The sequence below is a fragment of the Solanum dulcamara genome, chromosome 7 (assembly GCF_947179165.1).
Source record: "Solanum dulcamara chromosome 7, daSolDulc1.2, whole genome shotgun sequence".
In the NCBI taxonomy this organism is placed as follows: Eukaryota; Viridiplantae; Streptophyta; class Magnoliopsida; order Solanales; family Solanaceae; genus Solanum; species Solanum dulcamara.
The window spans coordinates 28,020,992-28,041,483 of record NC_077243.1 but is presented as its reverse complement, the minus strand read 5'-3'; the positions used below and the strand labels follow the sequence as shown (position 1 = coordinate 28,041,483).

General features: G+C 36.2%; 1 pseudogene across 1 annotated transcript in view; it reads right to left on the bottom strand.

The window, feature by feature from the left end:
- The window catches only part of LOC129894656 (60S ribosomal protein L8-like), a 33,649-nt pseudogene extending 13,541 nt beyond the window's left edge, over positions 1–20,108 (bottom strand). Inside the window, exons 1-3 of the transcript XR_008767696.1 lie at positions 19,956–20,108; positions 19,702–19,861; positions 19,340–19,515 (exon numbers count right to left, since the gene is read on the bottom strand). The product of XR_008767696.1 is annotated as a 60S ribosomal protein L8-like (transcript). The remainder of the gene's footprint in view (positions 1–19,339; positions 19,516–19,701; positions 19,862–19,955) is intronic.
- Between the last annotated feature and the right edge of the window lie 384 nt (positions 20,109–20,492).

Sequence of the window (20,492 nt, the reverse complement as noted above, 5' to 3'; positions counted from 1 at the left end):
TCTAGTTTCATCCACACGACCCTCCATTTGGTATGGTTAAGGATTTTGTGAAATAAAGATTAAAAACTCTATTTTTATATTGTAGTTTTGAGCTAGTTGTTTGGAGTTGTATTGTGTAATGTTGAGGTGATTTACTTGTATATATGATGCTGGTTTTTGTTTTTGGTATGGTTGTTGACACTGTGTCCGAGTTCAAACCTCGGGGATATTGAAGTTACAGGGAAAATGCTGCCCGATTTTCGGTAGCATCGGAACTAGTAACAAACTAGTCGAGGGTAATGGATAAGGAAATGACTCATATTAGTACTTGGTTGTAGAGTGGGATATTGGAAAGTGAAATTCTATTAATCTTAGTATTAATTTCATGTCAAATAGGTTAAGGAGGTATCAAGGCAAGCCAGATTTTAACTAATCCCGAAAAAGGTATGTGAAGCTTTCTCTTGGCATGTCTTTGGCATAAGTATATGAAGCTATCCTTCTTTTGTTTTGGCATTTCTTAGCCTTAAGTGATTGATATATAAAATATGGGGATAATTCCATTCATATAACCCCAAGTATGACTCATAAGTCTTATTTACTTCTCGATGGTAGAATTTCTATACTAGTTGAGTTATTGCCTCTCAAGGCTTCTATATGATGGAGAGTAGTAAGTATGTGAAGTTATCTCTTTTCTCTTGGCATATTTTGGCCTAAGTACGTAGAGCTACCCTTCTTTCCTCTTAATATGTCTTTAACATAAGTGTGGTGCTATGATGGTAAGGTAATGCAATAATAAGGTTATGATACCGAGTCCATGACAGGCTGGGTACGATATATGTAATGATGACTCCTTGAGGAAAAGTAGAGACTAGGTAAAGCTTATTCTTTCTCTTCCTTTGGCATTTCCTAATTATAAGTAAAATATGATACGAGCTCTGGGTAACTCTCCTTTTAAGTCCTAAATGTAATCTGTATTTCTTATTCACTTCAGAATGTCAAACTCTTGTAGTAAGTTGAACTACTTTCCTTGAACTCCATAGGTTGAGAAGTACTGGATGCATAAGCTCCTAGTCCTAAGGACTATGTGATGACGGATATCCCTGATTCTATGAACTGTTAGTATTACTTTAGTACACATCTAGGGTCCCCAAGATCCTAAGTGATATAGGCCTCAATGGCATTTAGAAGGCACTCGAGATGGCTATACTACTATTCTGGTCCTCGGACGATAGCTTAATCTTCTTACATTATTGAGTCTCTGATAATGATTTAGATTGTATATGGTTACTCACTACTTGATTCGTGTATACTGTAATACATCTTTCACCGAGTCCTAGGCCGGCTATAATATAATTATTAGTATATGATATATGTATCGAATCGAATGTTCCTCGGTATTACTATATGATATATGGATTGGACCAAACGTTCCTCAGCATTACTATATGATACGTGGATCGGAACAAACGTTCCTCGGCATTACTATATGATATGTGAATCGGGCCGTCATTCCTCGGTATTATTATATGATATATGGATCGGAATGTACGTTCCTCGGCATGTACTTACTATATACATAGATCGGGTTATACGTTTCACAACGCTAATAAGATATAAGTTCATATGATGAAAGAATGATGTAAATGGTACACCGAGTCCCCAAAATAGGTCGGGCACAATACATGATGGTAATATGTATGACCTTCTTTTATACTATGTGAGTATGGTAAATGGTTAAATGTTATACTTTCCCCCTACATCCCTATGCCAATTATAACTTTCTTATGATGTCTATGTTTTACATATTCAGTACATATGTCGTACTGAACCCCCCTTTCTTGGGGGGGTTGTGTTCATGCCCGCAGGTACAGATACACACTTTGGGGATCCGTCAGCATAGGAGTTCTATTCAACAGTTCAAAAGCGCTTCATTATGATAGAGTCTAGTTTTGGTATTAACCCTCGATGTATATATTTATTTGTTCACAGGAACGGCGGAGGCCCTGTCCTGCCTTATGTTACTGTTCTTACTCTTAGAGGTCTGTGGATATGTATATGGGTTGTGTATGGGTTGTATATGTATGTATGTACAGTGGTGCCTATGATAAGCCTCGCTGGCTTATATGTTATCCTGCCTGTGGATGTGCTGTAACTTAAACAGGGGACAGATTTACTTACAGATAGCAGGGATATATGCGAGTGCCCAGTTTGAGCACCCGTTATGGCCTACGGGGTTGGGTCGTGACACAACCAATCCACTGAAGCTTAGCAATGATACTCAGTAGGTCTGTCTAATCATCACTCAAAACATGTAGGTATGAATGCAATGCCTCGGGCAAGGGTCATTAGTACTGAATGATGTATCGAGTAACAATAACAATAATAACAAACCTAGTATAATCCCACAATGTGGGGTCTGGGAAGGGTAGAGTGTACGCAGACCTAACCTCCACCTTGAAAGGTAGGGCGGATGTTTCCAAAAGACCCTCGGCTTCAAGAGAAGAAAACAAGATAAGAGGTCAGATAAGGACAAACAAGATGAAAACAAGATAAAAACAAGGAATAACAAAAGTGAGAAAGTCATGGTAGAATGGTATGAAAAGAAAGAGGCATTAACTAGTATAAGTAAATAAATAAGATAATAAAGGTACAATGGCGCCACAACTATAAACAATAATACAATGAAGAAATTAAATGGCAATAAACAATGGGCAATAAGCAGAACTACAACTACTATGGTGTAAAGAATGAGTCACCTAGCCTTTCATCCTAATCTGCGTCCTCCATAAAGGAAATTAAAGTGCGCTAATGCGCCTACTAATATGGTAGAAAAACGAGACTGTGTACTAGCCATCTACCCTAATATGGGTCCTCCACATATTCCTATCTAAGGTCATATCCTCGGTAAGCTGAAATTGTGCCATGTCCTGTCTAATCACATCTCCTCAATTTTTCTTCAGCCTACCCCTACCTCTTTTGAAACCATCAATGGTCAACCTCTCACATCTCCTCACTGGGGCATCTATATCTCTCCTTTTTACATGCCCAAACCATCTCAGCAGCATTTCTCGCATCTTGTCTTCTACCGAGGCCACTCCTACCTTGTCCCAAATAACCTCATTTCTAATCCTGTCGCTCCTGGTATGCCCACATATCCATCTCAATATTCTCATCTCGACTACTTTCATCTTTTAAATGTGAAGACCTTAATTGGCCAACACTCCACCCCATATAACATAGCCGGTCTAACAACCACTTTGTAGAACTTGCCCTTAAGTTGTGGTGGCACTTTCTTATCACAGAGCACACCAGAAGCGAGACTCCATTTTATCCACCCTGTCCCAATACGATGTGTGACATCGTCGTTAATTTCCCCAGTGCCTTGCATAACAGACCTAAGATACTTAAAACTACTTTTCTTTTGGATGGCCTGGTCACCGAGCCTAACTTCCGCGTCAACCTCCTGAGGTGTCTAACTGAACTTGTACTCTAAGTACTCTATCTTGGTCCTACTCAGCTTAAACCCTTTAGACTCCAGGGTGTGTCTCCAATCCTCCAACTTAGCGTTAACTCCGCTATGAGTCTCATCGATCAGGACTATGTCATCAGCAAAAAAGCATACACCACGGCACCTCACCTTGAATTTGTCGCGTCAATCCATCCATCACCAAGGCAAATAAAAATGGACTAAGGGCTGATCCTTGATGCAATTCCATAACAACTAGAAAGTGCTCTGAGTCCCCTCCTACTGTCCTTACCCTGGTTTTGGCACCCTCATACATATCCTTGATCACTCTAATGTACGCAACAGGTACACCTTTAGCCTCTAACATCTCTATAGTATCTCTCGTGGACCTTTATCATAAGCCTTTTCTAGATCGATGAATATCATATGCAAGTCCCTCTTTCTCTCCCTATACTGCTCCACCAGTCTCCTCATAAGATGGATAGCTTCTGTAGCTGAGCATCCCGGCATAAATTCAAATTAGTTCTCTGAAATAGACACGTCTTTTCTAACCCTCATCTCCACCACTATTTCCCACACTTTCATAGTATGACTTAGAAGCTTAATACCTCTATAGTTGTTACAGCTCTAAATATCCTTCTTGTTTTTGTATAGAGGGATCATTACGCTTGACCTCCATTCTTCGGGCATTGTTGCTATCCTAAAGATGACATTAAATAACCTAGTCAGCCACTCCAAACCTACTGAGCTTGCATTCTTCCAAAACTCACCAGGAATCTCATCAAGTCGGTCGCTCTTCCCCAACGCATCCTACGCACAACACCCTTAACCTCTTCGACCAAAATACTCCTACAACACTCACTATCGTGAAGCCTCTCTGTATGTTCCAAATATCCCAACACAATCTCTGTGTCTCCATCTTTGTTCAAGAGTTTATGGAAGTACGACTGTCATCTCTGTTTAATGAGGGTCTCATCCACCAATACTTTTCCATGCTCGTCCTTTATGCACTTCACTTGATCCACATCGCGTGCCCTTTGCTCCCGCACCCTGGCTAGCTTGAATAATTTCCTATCCCTGCCTTTCTCTTTTAGTTAAGCATAAAGGCATTGAAAAGCTATCGTTTTTGTCATCGAAATGGCTGACTTCGCCTTTTTTCTCTCTATCTTATAAAGTTCCCTATTCGTCTACTTCTCCACCTCATCCTTTCTTTCTATCAGCTTTACATACGCTATCTTTTTTACTTCTATCTTCCCTTGCAGTTCTCCATTCCACCATCAGTCCCCTCCATATCGGCTATGGCTACCAGTTGATACTCCCAACACTTTCCTTGCTACAACCCTAATATAACTAGCCATCCTATCCCATATAGTGTTCGCATCCCCACTACTATCCCAAGCCCCCATATCCTTTAATTTCTCTTCCATCTCCAAAGCGCTAGTCGTGGTCAAAGTCCCCCATCTAATCCTAGGTCGGTCATCCCTAACCCTCTTCGCCCTCATCGTCTTGATCCCTAAATCCATAACCAAGAGCTTATATTGGGTCGTAAGGTTGTCAATCGGAATGACCTTACAGTCTTTGCACAGACCTTTATCTTCTTTCCCAAAGAGTAGAAAATCTATCTGGTTCTTAGACACCGCACTCCGGAAGGTTACCAAGTGGTCCTCCTATTTTGGGAAACTCGAATTGGTTATCACCAACCCAAAGTCTCTTGCGAAATCCAAAAGTGAGACTCCTCCTCCATTTCTGTCCCCGAAGCTGAAACCTCTATGCACATCATCATACCCTCCCGAAATAGACCCGATATGTCCATTGAAATCCCCTCCCATGAAAATCTTCTCAGTAGGCGGTATGTCTCCTACTAACTCATCCAAATCCTCCCAAAAGTGTCTCTTATCCTCTCCATTTAAGCCTATTTGCGGCGCATAAGCACTAATAATGTTCAATGTGGTCCCTTCAACGACCACCTTAATCGACATCATACTATCAATGACTCTCCTAACCTCCACCACCTGATCCCTTAAATTACTGTCTACTAAAATACCTACCTCATTCCTATACTTCGATCTACCAGAGAACCAAAGCTTATACCCATCTACCTCCTTAGCTTTAGAACCTACCCATTTGGTCTCTTGTATACAAGTTATATTAATCTTCCTCTTCTTTAGAATATTAACTAGCTCTATGGATTTTCCCGTCAATGTCCCAATGCTCCAAGAACCTACTCTCAGTCTAGACGCTCCTTTAACCCACTTACCCCTCCTAACCCTCATCCCCATCCCCATCCCTGAGCGAGAACATGACCCTAGTCTACCATCACTATCCAAAGCCACGAAAATACGTATGAACTAATAAATTATTCCAATTATTCAAAGGTTTAAAGTCAGCAAAATATAACTACAATTGTATGAGTAAGGAATAAAGAGGGAAAGATATGGAAACCGGAGGTACCAACTCCAGTTGAAATAAACCTGGTTGTCAAGGTTTTGTTCACAATGATCTTTGGGTTGTGTGGATAGCAGATCTTGGGTTGAACAAATTCCTGGTCTAAAAACCCAAAAATGATTGCATTCAATGAAGCAGTATTTCGTTGAGGAATTTCGTCGAACACCTTCGAGGCACCAACAAGGAACACCTGTAAAGAAGAGAAGAGAAGAAAAGAAGAGAAAGGAGAAATTCCTACAAAATGTTTCTCTAATGAAACAATATATATGCAGCAGATATGTAGTAGAATCAAATGTCTGCTTCAAAAAACTAAGCTTCTGGATAAATCAGTGAATGAAAAAATATATATACCGCAGATATGTAGTAAATCAGTAGCTGTTTGTTGCATGTGTGAGAGAGAAAACGATTTCAACTTTGAAGAGAAAATGGGGGATTTTTTGATTACATAAATATTACTCGAATAATATATCGAGCAAGTAAGGAAAATAGAAAGGTGAAACTGAAGTATAAGTACTGAACAAAAAGGCAGGGGTGAAACACAAGTACAATACCTTATTTCCCTATAAAAAGACAATATAACACATAGCAAGAAATAAGCCCAGTAGGTATAAACAACACACAATCACTATAAGTTCTAACGAGCACAAACAATTGCTAAATACCCATATTATCCCCCTTACCTGGATCCCAATGATAATCTAATCTGAACTGTCTGAATGTACATATGACATGAATCAATGCAACTCTGAAGCTCTGTGGTACAAAACATATATGCTGCCCCATAGATACAACCTGCCCGTCCCGTAGGTACGGTCTACCCGGCTCATAAGCTCGGTCTACTCGGCCCGTAGGCTCAGTTTACCAGGCCCGTAGACTCGGTCTACCTAGCCTATAGGCTCGGTATAACAATCAATATGTATGGTCAAGAACCCTGCAGTGTCAATGTCTGCTAAGTCCAAACCAAGCTCATAGGTGGCAGCTAGATGATAAAACATCACAACGATAACAAGTAATCATAATTGATCAAAATATAATCATAGCATGATTTTCTAGGCTACTAGGAGAGAAGTAGAGTGTCGGTGATAGACATTAATCATCGGCGGTAGCCAACTTAATAGGATAAGACTACAAGTCATATAACGACTATAAATAGGCCATGACAAGCTTAGGCCATTAGGATCATGCTTGAAGAGAAAAAAATAGCCTTAATATACCTTCCAACCAAAGCCCAAAAGATGTCTCTATAAAGCTTGTCCAACCACAAATAGTGCTACAATGTGAAAATCAATAAGGTTGCAAGAACAAGCCATAACTAATCGATAAGGTGCTTGTGTTAAACTCATGACCAGCCAAGTCCAATGTATAAAATAAGGCCAATGAAAATAATAAATAGCATATAAATTGAATGAATAAATTCCAACAACATCTAGAAGAAGTGACAAGCTCCCGAGGTAACTTAACTAGGCATTCTCCATACCATTGCATGTAACAACTATCCAATACAACTTGAATAAGAATCACACCAATCCCCCCATTACCTCCAGAACCTTAACACCATCAATAAACAACAATAATATACAAATTATCTAAGACAAATGGGCTTCCCAAAGCCACAATATAAAAAACACCACCATGTGGCTCAAAAATCAATAGAAATGATACTAGAATATGGAATTATGAAGGAGGGTTGTAAAAACAAGGTTATATTAACAACAAACAAGCTTAAATCAACAAGAAAACTACACCTAAATGATGAACTCGCAATGTAGAGCAACTTCCGTTAAACTTCCGAGTTGAAAAGATCAACACCCATGGAGACTTTAGTAGATTGAATCCTATTTTTTCTGAGTTTTTTTTATCATCTCTCATGGAAAAAGTTGATGAAGATAGCCTTATCTAAATATAAACCGAATTAAAGATAGGGGGACCCACCTACAGGTGCCTGCTTGTGCAACTTTACGAAAACGTGAATGTCTATCAATCCTAAAGTCGTATGGACAAGCGGTTTAGTTTTTTGGAAACTAGACTCGTATAGCTTCAATTTGATATGTCATGTACATTCTAACTCCTAGTATATTAGGAGAAAAGTGCTGAGACATTTGACCCAAAATTTCAAAGAATTCCTTAATGGCATTTACAATGCCTTTTGCCGACTTTTATTTCGCAACTTCCTTGACTTCCACACTTAACATATGAACTTTGTGCAATTAAAATAACTCATAAAATATCCTTTCTTTGTATTAACAAGTCTTAGTCTTATTCCAAAAGGACAAGTTAATTCTAATGTTCAAATGATGGGTTGTTACATTGGGAGCACCCCGTGGTGGAAATATTTGGCCTTATAAAGCCCTTATCCAACAAATCCCTCAATTTCTATTTCAAATCCTTAAGTTCCGATGGAGTCATATAGTAAGGAGGAATAGAAATAGGTTGGGTATCGGGAAGAAGATCTATGCCAAAGTTAATTTTCCTTTAGGGAGGAACACCGGGCAAATCATCAAAAAATATATTGGGAAACTCATTAACTATAGGGACCGACTCAAGAGTAGGAGTTTCGGAATCAACATCCCTAACTCGCATAATATGATAAATGCACCCTTTGAAAATTATTTTTCGGGCCTTAAGACATAAGATGAATCGACCCTTAACCACTGAATCATTACCCTTCCATTCAAGAGTAGGTTATTACGAAATTGAAACTTGACCCTATGGGTTCTACAATCAATAGATGCATAAGCGGCATGTAACCAATCCAAACCAAAAATGATGTCAAAATAGGTCATGTAAAGTTCGACAAGATCACACGGAATAACTTTGTGTAAGACCGACATGGGACAATTCTATAAACTCTCTTGGCTAATACCAACTCACCAATGGGAGTATAAACCAAAAAAGGTTCTAATAACACTTTGGGGAACACATCAAATCTCATAGCAAGGTAAGGATTAACAAAAAACAAGTTGGAACCCGGATCAAGCAATGCATAAGCATCAAAGTTAAAGACCCATAACATACCCGGGACCATATCGGGAGTCTCATCCACGTCTTGCATAGCATGAAGAGCATAGAATCAGTTATTGCATTGGCCACCCTTAGGTTGAGATTAGGCGCCTTGTTGTACTTGGTCTCCTTGGGGACGACTTTCTCCACCTTTGTTGGCAGCATGAGGGCACTCGGATTGCTTATATCCCATCTTTCCACTTCCATAGCATGCACCCGTTCTCATCAAACATTTCCCTCTATGATTTTTTCCACATTTTGCACACTTAGAAAAATAAGGGCTACTAGTATTCACACCTCCTCCTCCTTGAACTTTAAGGTATGACACCCTATATTTAGCAAACTTCTTCCCCTAAATTTGGCCTTATTGATAACAGCCACTACTACCACCACTGGTCCTAGCATTGGAGAGCCCACCTTCATATCGGGCCCTTTTAGAATTCCTCATTCTCTTCTTCTTGAGCTTTCTCCTTCAATTTATTCGGCAAAAGTCATGAACTGAGATATGTCCATCTCCTTAACAAGCATAGTTGTGCAACATTCCTTAGAAACCAAGTCGGACACTCCCAATATGAATTGGCTTATTCGGGCACATGGATCGACAACCAGTGAAGGAGCATACTTGAATACCTTAGTAAACATGAGTGTATAGTCTCTCATTCCCATATTGCCTTGTCAAAGATTAATGAACTCCACCATTTTAGATTCCCTTAGCTCAAGAGGGAAGAAGCGATCAAGGAAAGTAAGTTTGAAGACTTCTCATTTTATATGACCTTCGTCTACTCTCTCCAATTTCCATTGAGTGTACCAAACTTGAACAACACCCTTGAGTTGGTAATCCGCCAACTCCACTTTCTCCTCCGAAGTCACCCCCATGATACTCACTATTTCATAGACCTCATCAATAAACTCTTGGGGGTCCTCATTGACTTTCGAACCATGAAACTCGAGAGGGTTCATTCGTGCAAAATCCCTTACTCTTGAAGTAGGAGTAGGAATAGTAGGAGGAGTCGCAACCTCTTGGTTGGCCACTAGTTGGGATAGCATGGTAAAGCGGTCTGGAACTCAGCATGTGTCACTAATCGGGCAAAGGCTTTTAAGCCCTATTTTTATCAAAGTTAGATAAAGCACAACTTATAAACTCTAAAAGAATTAATTATTGTATAGAGTCACCACCTAATTATTAGGGAAAATAAGGAAACCTATTTGATGTATGACATGTATGACTCACGTTTTCATCTACGAAAAAAATCCAGTTTAGATTCTAGGTAAGGGTTTACAATAATCCAGAGGGAAGGTGTTAGGTCATTTTGAGAACGAGAGATCCTCCTTTCATAGAAGACCCTTTTCATAAATCTAAGTTAAAATTTTTGGACCTTTTGGTAACTTCGGTTAATTAGTTGAGGATAATTTTAGAGATTTAATTTAATTAGTGGGATAAAGTATTAATTTATTTAATACTTATACCACTTTTCCTATATTTAATAAAATAGGTTAGTAGGATTTGTCTTTTTAGTACATGATTAATTTAGAAAAGAAAAAAAAGAAATAAATAATAATAAAAGAAACTAGTAATAATAGTAATAATATATATATATATATATATATATATATATATATATATGTAATCTGATGGCATTAAGCCATCAGATGTGCAGTGGCGGCGTAAACAAGAAAAAAAATGCAGAAACTGGAAAACAAATACGGAGGAAAAAAAAGAAAGGAGAAAAGAAAAATAAAGGAGAAGAGAAAAATAAGGATTTTTATTCCAAAGCGTCAAGGTAAGTATTCCCATCCTTTTCATTAAATTTTTATGTGATTATGAACATATTTTTAGGCTATATTATTGGGAAAATAATGCTGAAATAAGAAAATATGACCCTAGGGTTCTTCACATAAAATCTTGATTTTGGGGGTCTAATAACGATCCGTTTTAGCTAAAATTTAACATGTGAGTTTATTTTATCATGAGTGAACATAATCAAAAAGAAAATTTTAGATTTGACTTCAACGACTCAAGATGACTTTTTGACCCAATTCTTTATCCGAAAATAAATATAGCAATATGTGTGTCATAGGATTAGTATTCTTATGAAGATTATGTATTTGAACAGATTTTGATTGTTAGGAAGTGTTACAAAAGGCTCAAGTTTTAAAATGATTATTTAATTTAATTGAGGTTTAACCTTAGTTTTAAAATTCAAAAAATATGGGAGTTGACATGTTAAGTGGCATCAAGATTAGGAACGTGTTTATAGATTTGCTTAAATTTTTGGGTCTAGGCTAGACATATGGTAATAAGGGTATTGTTAGTTTCAAAAATCTTATTGTGATTATTTATTTGACTAGATTACGTTGATTTGGAGGCCCAACAAAAAGGGAAGGCTCAAGTTCCAGAGTGATTGCTTGATTAATTAAGGCAAATGAATTTATAAACCTCAGTTTAAGCTTGTAGATGCTTGTATTTTCGTGTTATGTGTACTGGGGAGTAATGAGAATTGGACTGGGTTATTAACTGTATGATTGGCCTTAGAAATAGAGATAGGGGGTATAAAATAGTGATCTAATGACATGTATTGGTGTAATTGATATGTTGTGATTATGGATTTATTTTGGACATGTGAAATGACTATGTTGATGTGAGATAGGAAAAATTATTATTGTTGTCATGTTATTATCGTGAATTATATGAACATGAATTGATTGTATTGGTTCTGACGTATTGTGTTGAGATTAAAAATAATATGAAACAAAAGGGGTTGGGCCACATGCTCTATGGCAGGTACTATGAAACAAAGGGGTCGGGCCACACGCTCCGTGGCAGGTATTATGAAATAAAGGGGTCAGGCCACACGCTCTGTGGTAGGATATATATATTGAGGGGATGGGCCGCATGTTCCGTGGCAGTTACATGGACAGAAATGTCCCCCATGGGTTCTGGACTGCAATTCAGCGGATGTGTACCGATAGGACAAACATGCATTATCTCATTGCATTACATCACATTTTGTTGATATTTGTAAATTTGTGCTTACCCCTTTATTGCTCTGTATATGCTGAACTTGACTTGATATGATTCATTGATGAGACTATTGATGAGTATTCGTGGGTTGTATTACTGTTATTATTGTACAAGTCTAGAGTTGGGCTGGTTTATACAGGTCGTTGTTAAGGAGGTTCGGTTGGGAGGACAGGAATACTTGTATTTATTGAGCTTTGCTTAGTTTTAGTTATCCATTTGTTGAGTACCGTGTTGTTTGGTACTCACCCCTTGCTTCTACACTTGTGTAGGTTGTGAGCCCGGATCTGCTTGATCTCCTACTGTTTTCTACCACATCCGAGGCTAGCATTTCGAGTGTTGAGGTAGCTATTACATCCATCTAGCAGACACCTCTTACTCTTTTATTATGTTTTAGTCCTATTCTAGAGACAAAGACATTGTGACTGTATTTTCTTTCGTACTTCAGTAATGTATTAGTAGCTTGTATACGTGACAACCAGTCTTGGGGGATTTTGAGATTATTTATCTGTTTTTGACTAAGTTAAATCTTGTTTTATCTCAATTACTTCTGCATTTACTTTCCGTTGGGTATTAGGCTGACTTATCTCGGTGGGTTGAGATGAGTGCTATCACACCCGTATTTGAGTTGTGACAGTTAGGCATCCTTCAAAATCCACTAAAAGTGGTACCCGACTAGACTTAATTTATAAAAAAGGGAGGGGGTAAAATTATTATTTGTAAGTATAACACACACATTTATAAAGAAATATATACGAAAATTGTATAAAGATATATGTATAAAAGAGTATTTATCAAATAAGTAATGTATATTATCGTCAACTATGTGTATGAAAATATGAGAAAGATGATATGAATGTATATAAAAAAGGTATTTTTATGCAATATTAAAAGAATTGCCCTTTATTAATATGAAAAAAAAAGAGGAACTCTTTTACCCAAAAAAAATCTTTTGTAATATGTGAAAAGAAAAATATTTCTTTTATAGAAGAGAAAAAAAAGTATTCTCAAATAACATTTTTAACTTACAATATCAATGAGAGGATAAATTATGAAAAAAATATTTTAAAGAAAAAAGATTATTTAATATTGTCTAAAATGTGAATTAACTAATTAAATAGTTAAATCAATTAAAAATATTATGTAAGTATTAGTAAGGTATAATAATAATAATCTCGTATTAAAAGGTGGGTACCTGTAGAATGTATTGAAATATCCATATTAGAAGGTAGGTACCTATAAAATGTATTGAAATACCCGCATTAGATGGTAGGCGCCTCTAAACTGTAATGAAATACACGTATTAGAAGGTGGAAGCCTATAAAATATAATGAAATACCATGTATTAGAAGGTGAGCGCCTGTAAAATGTAATGAAATATCCGTATTAGAAGATGGGTGCCTATAAAATGTATTGAAATGCCTGCATTACAAGGTGGACGCCTGTAAAATATAATGAAATACCCGTATTAGAAGATGGGTGCTTATAAAATATAATGAAATACCCATATTAGAATGTGGCAGCCTGGAAAATGTAATGAAATACCTTTATTAGAAGGTGGATGCCTATAAAATATATTGAACTACCCACATTAGAAGGTGGGCGCCTGTAAAAATTAATGAAATATCCGTAATAGAAGGTGGGTGCCTATAAAATGTAATGAAATACCTGTATTAGAAGGTGGGCGTCTGTAAAATATAATGAAATATTCGTGTTACAAGGTGGGTGCCTATAAAATATATTAAAATACCCGTATTAGAAGGTGGGCGCTTGTATTTGAATTTAAAATGCTCATATCTAGAGGCGAAAAATAGGAGTTTTTTTTTCATTTTTTTTGTGTTTGTTTTTGTAAGAAATGTTGAAAAGTGAACAAGACAGAATCACATATTAACTTCAGTTGGTACCAACAATTAGTATTGTGTATAAGAATTCCACCGTCTTTTCGCAGCTAACTGAGATCAACATCAAAGTAATTCTTATAGTTTCAAGTGGTACCTCAAACATACCTAAGTGTCGACACGATTTGTTCTTCATGCTTCAAAATAAAATTTTGAACTATATTTGTCCCTCATGTTTCAAGTGCCTTACCACAAAGAAAGTCTTAATTTTTACATATTTGAATATTTTAATTTTAGGACATTTTGGAAAGTATGCTCATGCTTAGAAAGATATTCATGCATGCAATTGTGGTACCATAGGCTTGGCCTTCATGTAAATCTCCACTAATGTGAGAACATTTGAAATGAAATCTTGTAGGGCTTGTTACTGGCTTGTAATGTAGGCTTAGGGAAGGGTAGGATAGTAATTTGAGATAAAAGTGACTTAATTCCTTCTTGAGCATTGCACTGAATTTGTGCTTTCAATATTTTTATGCTTTTAGCGCTTGATCCTCAGTTTTGTTCCTTTCTTGCGTACTTTTGGACTTATTTTGAAGCTTAACTTGTCTGAGCTTTTCCCTTCTCAACATTTTTTAAAGTTTCTCTTCCTTGCTTGGAGTATTCTTCTTCTTTTGTTGCAATTTTGTCTGCTTGAACTTGTGGAAATTTTCAACTTTCTTTTCTTTTGAAGTCATTCTTGCATCCTAAACTTTGAAGGACTTTTTAAAATTTTTTTATTTGACAACTTTGGACCTTGAATCTTGTTTTGTAACTCGCACATCTTCAGTGCGCTGAAAAAGGTCAGGACAAGAGAGAGATTGTGCATATAAGCACTCAGAAAGGATATAGGCTAAAATGTGGTTGTCCAAAGAAAAGGCTTAGGCTCAAAGTGGGACATGCTAAGGATTAATGTTATTTGGTAGGCTTTGAAAGGCATAAATGGGTCAAAAAAGGCCTACAGTCATTTTTCAAATCAAACATTACTCATAATTTTGCCTCAATAAATATTTAGGCCAAGTTCAAGATCAACATTGCAATGTAATGAATTAATCTAAGGCTCACCACACAAATGCACATGAAACAGTGAGGTTGATTTTGTTCTTGTATTAGATGTATGCAAGAGAATTTTTTCAAGTGTCATTAATGTGCAATTAAGAGGTACCAAAAGAATCTATGGTTAACCATGAAGTTTATTATCTCCATCATAACCAATATTTCTTCCTCATGCACACCCATAACTATGTTGGTACCAATTAAGTTCAGACTTTGATTCTTTTTTTTGGAAAAAATATGAGACCGAACCCAAATGAGAGTTGCCTACGTATCTTGTAGAAAATAAGAATCAGGTCTGCGTAGTTCAGAAAACTATAGTATAAGATGCTAAATTAGCAAATAATTTTTTTCTGAATAAGAAATAATGAACCCAAGAAAGGTTACCTGCATATATGTCATGAAAATACGGTAGCAAATGCATGTGTAGAAAAAAGAAAAAAGAAATAATAAATAAATTTATCTCTAGAAATAATGTAAGACAGAAAATTAAGACGAATCAATTGAGTGTCAATAGTGAAGTCGGCTAAAAATTAAATAAGATGAATTAATATCAATTAATTAACGAGTTTCTTAATATGACAAAGTAAGATAATTAACTTAATTTTGAAGTAGTTAATAAGAAAATATAAATCTATTAATTAAGCCAAACTATTTAACAAAATATTTACCTAAAAATAAAATATTTTTGAGATAATTTTCGAATAACCATAAAAGGTAATTATATAATTAATTATATAAAATATATATATCATTCAAAAATTATAAAAATGCTAAAATTTACGTAGAAGTAACTTTAAAATATTTTTAAATTTTTGCAAGATAATTATTTTAAAATTGTTTAAAATTAAAGAAGCTCGATTATTAATTTACGTTGTGGAGGGTCAAAATTGATTGTCAACAACAGTGCTTTGTTATATACATTTATTGATGACTGTAAAAATAGTGTGACTATTAAATTTTAAAATGACAATAAATTGATAAGAATCCTATTATTTACGAAAGTAAGAATGTTTATCCATAAATTATTAAAAGGGAAAAAATGAGAATAAATTCATGATAATCCTAAAATAAGGATAATTATTAATAAATAATTTCTTTTTAAAAATGGAAAAAATGTGTAAAAAATTATATTTTGTGCTCTTTAACGATCAAGAAGTCTAAAGACGTTAATTTTTAGCGCAGAACCAAATTTTGGTGTCAACAAAGGGCCATTTCTTGAGGGGATGGAGGATCTTATGCTTCGTTAGCATTGTTCCCCCCTTGGCAAAGATGGTCTTCTTGGAGGCATTTTTCTAAAAATTGCAAAGGACAAATGTTAGGGAAAGGAAGTTTTAGAACATACTCTATCGCACGACATAGATCATAAAAGAAGTGATAATTCCTAAAACGTCTTATAGCCTTTTATTCATAGATGTGGCACGCTTCACATCCATGATTAACACTCTACTTGACGCAGCATATTGGACATCCTAGGACATCTTAAACCTTGTGATCTGATACCAACTTTGTCATGACCCAATCAAGGGCTTAGTTGTAAACCACGATCGAAACCCCAAAGGGATCCAACCAAGCCTCTAGACATATCATAAAGCATACATATGGTAAAATAAAGCAAAATCTTGCATAAGGAAGAGTCTAACATAAAATGAAAAAGGAATATAATCCGACTACATAAACTCTACATGTTTTGTCCAACAATTGTCTCTACTAATGAAAAAGGGCCGGGGCTAAGACACATTCCTAACTCACCCTCAAAATGAGACATCTTTGAAAATAATAATCAACTAGTATCTAGTCCTCGATAGATAAGAACTCACCAAAAGTTTGCCGGAATGGAGGCCCACTAACCACGTGTACGAGTATGATCCTCAACCTCAATACCTACATTGTAAGACAATGTAGGCAATAAATATGTGTTAGTACGTTTGAATGTACTAAATATGTGGGCGTGACATGCAATGTAAATCATAAGGTACAATTATCAAGAATGTATATAATAAAGAAGATCGGTAAAGTCGTGAGGACAATATGATGATCAAAGCATTTAAAGGACTTAGTTGAAAATCATAAAATAACATAATGAGAATATACATGTGTGGGATAGGAACCATAACCGACAATAAGATCATGCGAGTTATAACATGGGATCCCGTTGTCTCCCCATATAATGAAGAAAAGGGGAATCTTCTTGACAAGGTAGACTCTACCCCGCTAGGCGGGTCATGTACATATGCTATATGTGGATCCACTAGCTAAGATATGAAGGCAACCTACGATGGCATGTAGTTTAAGGGACAAGAGGTTGCTACTAAGGCTTTTGGTAGGGCCCCCACCTCAAGTCCACTTGGTGCTAAGTCAAATCCCACGGAATGCATACATAACATAGAAATCATAGTGAGCATATATCATAGACATGATCAGAGGTTTGAAATTCATAGAGTAGCTCATTTCATTACATAATTGCAATGTGAGAATTGCCCTTTCATCATTACAAATCATACTTGCATAATTCTTATCATGAAGTTCCTAGGTCACCACTTAGGGTCCTAAGTCACCTGTCTTCATAATTTGCATGAATATCATAATTTGATCATAATTGAAATTCGTAGTCATGATTCATACTTGAATTTAGAAGAAAACATACATAATCAATTTGATTGAAAATCATAGAATACTTTGAAATCATTGAACTACATACTCATACTTCATGTAATTCATCATAGAAAATAGCTTTATGCATAGGCATTCACAATTCAACTTAAAATCATATAATTTACATAGAAATATGCTTACAATGATTATTAATAATGATTAAAAATATAACTGAAATAGCCCAACACAATTCATCAAAATTAGAGTTTAAAAGTAATGAGATTTCATGAGATTTATGAAATAAACCTTGGACTCCATAGGTGGAACGGGCCAATGGATCAATCCACACATAAGTAAACCTTGGACTCCATAGGTGGAAGGGACCCATGGATCAATCCACACATACCTTGATTGAAATTGGACTTGAATTTGAGAAAGAAGGCTTGATCTTGAAGAAACCTAACCAAAGCTTGATAAGCTCTTAAGAAATCTTGAGAGAGAAGTCTAAAATTTGTTTGGGGAAATAATGAGGAGAAAAAAGAGTTTAAGAGTATTTAGGACATAATACTTAATGAATCTAGTTCTTGAAAACGTCCACATACATTATTAGAATATAGGAAAAAAACAAATTACCCCTCATTAAATTTTGAGTCGGGCAACCCAAAGTCTGGTTCTACAAATCGTAGATGCAGTGACGAGTCATAGGAATGACTCATCCTGCAGGCCCTGAGAATTACTTGAAAAATAAGTCTCTGAACTTTCTATATGAGTCATGTGTATGACTCATTTTCACTTCTACGAGTCGTTGATTGGACTTGTCTTACCGGTCTAATGGAACCCTGAAATAAGGGCCTCTGATCTTTAGTTACGACTCGTGGCTATGACTTGTAGTCTTTCTTACGAGTATTCAAAATCACTAGTCTTGAAGGTTTGAGAAACTTGCAAGTTTGAAGGTTTGTGAAGTTTCACCATGACTCACTCGTTAGCCTCGATCTTGCCTTACTAAATTTTCCAGCCATGAACACATGTCCAAAATTCATCTCTACGATCAGTAAAAGTCCCTAGGAGTCGTAGACCAACTCGTAGAATTGGGGTCAGTTGAATTCTTTTGAAATTTTATTTTCATTCAACTTTTCATCCAGGGTCTTACAAAATAACTACCCTTCCATTCTAAGACTGGCTTATTAGAAAACAGAAACTTAACCACTCGGGTTCAAGAATCAATAGAAGGATAATATGCATAAAGTCAATCCATGTCAAGAATAATATCAAAATCGGTCATATCAAGCTCTACAAGATCAATTGGGTGGTTTATTAAAAAACTGAGACCGAACAATCTATATAGACTCGTTTAGCCAAAATTGAATCACCAACAGAAGTATAGACTGAAAAAGGTTCTAACAATATTTTAAGACTAACATCAAATTTCTTGAGAAGATAAGGAGTAACAAAAGATTGAGTAGCTCCCGGATCTAACAAAGCATAAACATCAAACTCAAAGACTCATAATATATCAATGGCCATATTTGGAGAATCTTCTATATCCTTTCAAGACTAGAGAGCATAGAATTTGTTCTGGTTTCGACCACAGAAATCAGTAGAAGCACTAAACATATTCTGACGACTATCTCTACCCTTGCCAAAAATCAAAGGGCAATCTGCTACTTTGTGGCCGTCTTTCCATAACCAAAACAAGCATCAGTACCAGCTAGGCACTTTTCTTTATGACTCTTTCCACACTTTTGGCAAGTGGGGATAGAAGATCCACTAGAACCACCTTCTTGAGGTTTGAGGTTAAATATCATATCCTTGTTAAATTTTTACCCGAAGTATTGGATGTATTTAGATCAGAGAACTTTTGGTGAAACTGAGACCTTTCATTGCCACCGTACCTATGAGAAGAATTACCACATGACCTCGAATAAAAGTATCCACCACTATCCATTGATCCCTCTTGGACTCTTTAGCCTTTTCCTTTAACTTTTCCTCCTCAATTTGCTTGGCGTGAGTCATCAAACTCGATATATCCATTTCTTTGATCAACATGGCAGTTATACATAATTTGACCACCAAATTTGAAACAACTGAAACAAATTTACTCATATGAACTCTAGAGTCAGTAATCATGAATAGAGCATATTTGGACAATCGAGTAAATCTCATGTTACCTTACTAGAGATTGATTAACTCTTGGACTTTGGCATCCCTTAGTTCAAGCAAGAAGAAACGGTCAAGAGAGGCATCTTTGAAATCTTTCTAATCTAAAGAACCCGCATCCCTTGTACTTCCACCTTTCCATTGACCAAACAAAATTTGTGTCATACCCTTTAATTGGTAAGTGGATAAGCCTGCCTTCTCTACTAGATTAACTCTCATGATATCGACAATCTTATGAATACCCTCTATGATATCTTGTAGATCCTCGTCCACCTATGAACCATGAAATTTCAGAGGGTTCATTCTTATAAAATTATGAACTCGAGTAACTGTTATACACCACATTTGATTTCATGGGTGCAACAACCTCACGGTTGTCTTGTGGCACCATATTTTGGGCATACACTTGGAAAGCCGCTCGAAATTCTGCATGAGAGACTTGCTCAGCTAGATGATCATTTTGTCGAGATTGTTTCGCCTCTTCAGCATTCTTTTTCAATAGAGCTCTTTGTAGAGGCATGATTGTATAATCGCAAAGAACAAGAATTAGAAGGAAAACCTAAAGAGTTCAACTCTATCGCACAATATAAGAATGATTAAAGAAGTGGAGTTTTCTAAACTCGTCATAGCCACATATTCATAGATGTGGTGCACTTCACACCCATGAATAAGACTCTATTTGATGTGGCATGTTAGACACCCTAGGACTCTTGAAACTTATGCTCTAATATCAAGTTTTTCATAATCTAAGTTAGACCCTAGACGTGACACAATAATTAGAATCTCGAAAGACTCCAACCAAGCCTCTTAGCATACGTAGCATGACAAAACATCAAATAATTCAAGAGTAAACTTTTAAAGAAGAAAATAGTCTTAACATATAGAATCTCAAATATAGGAGAAT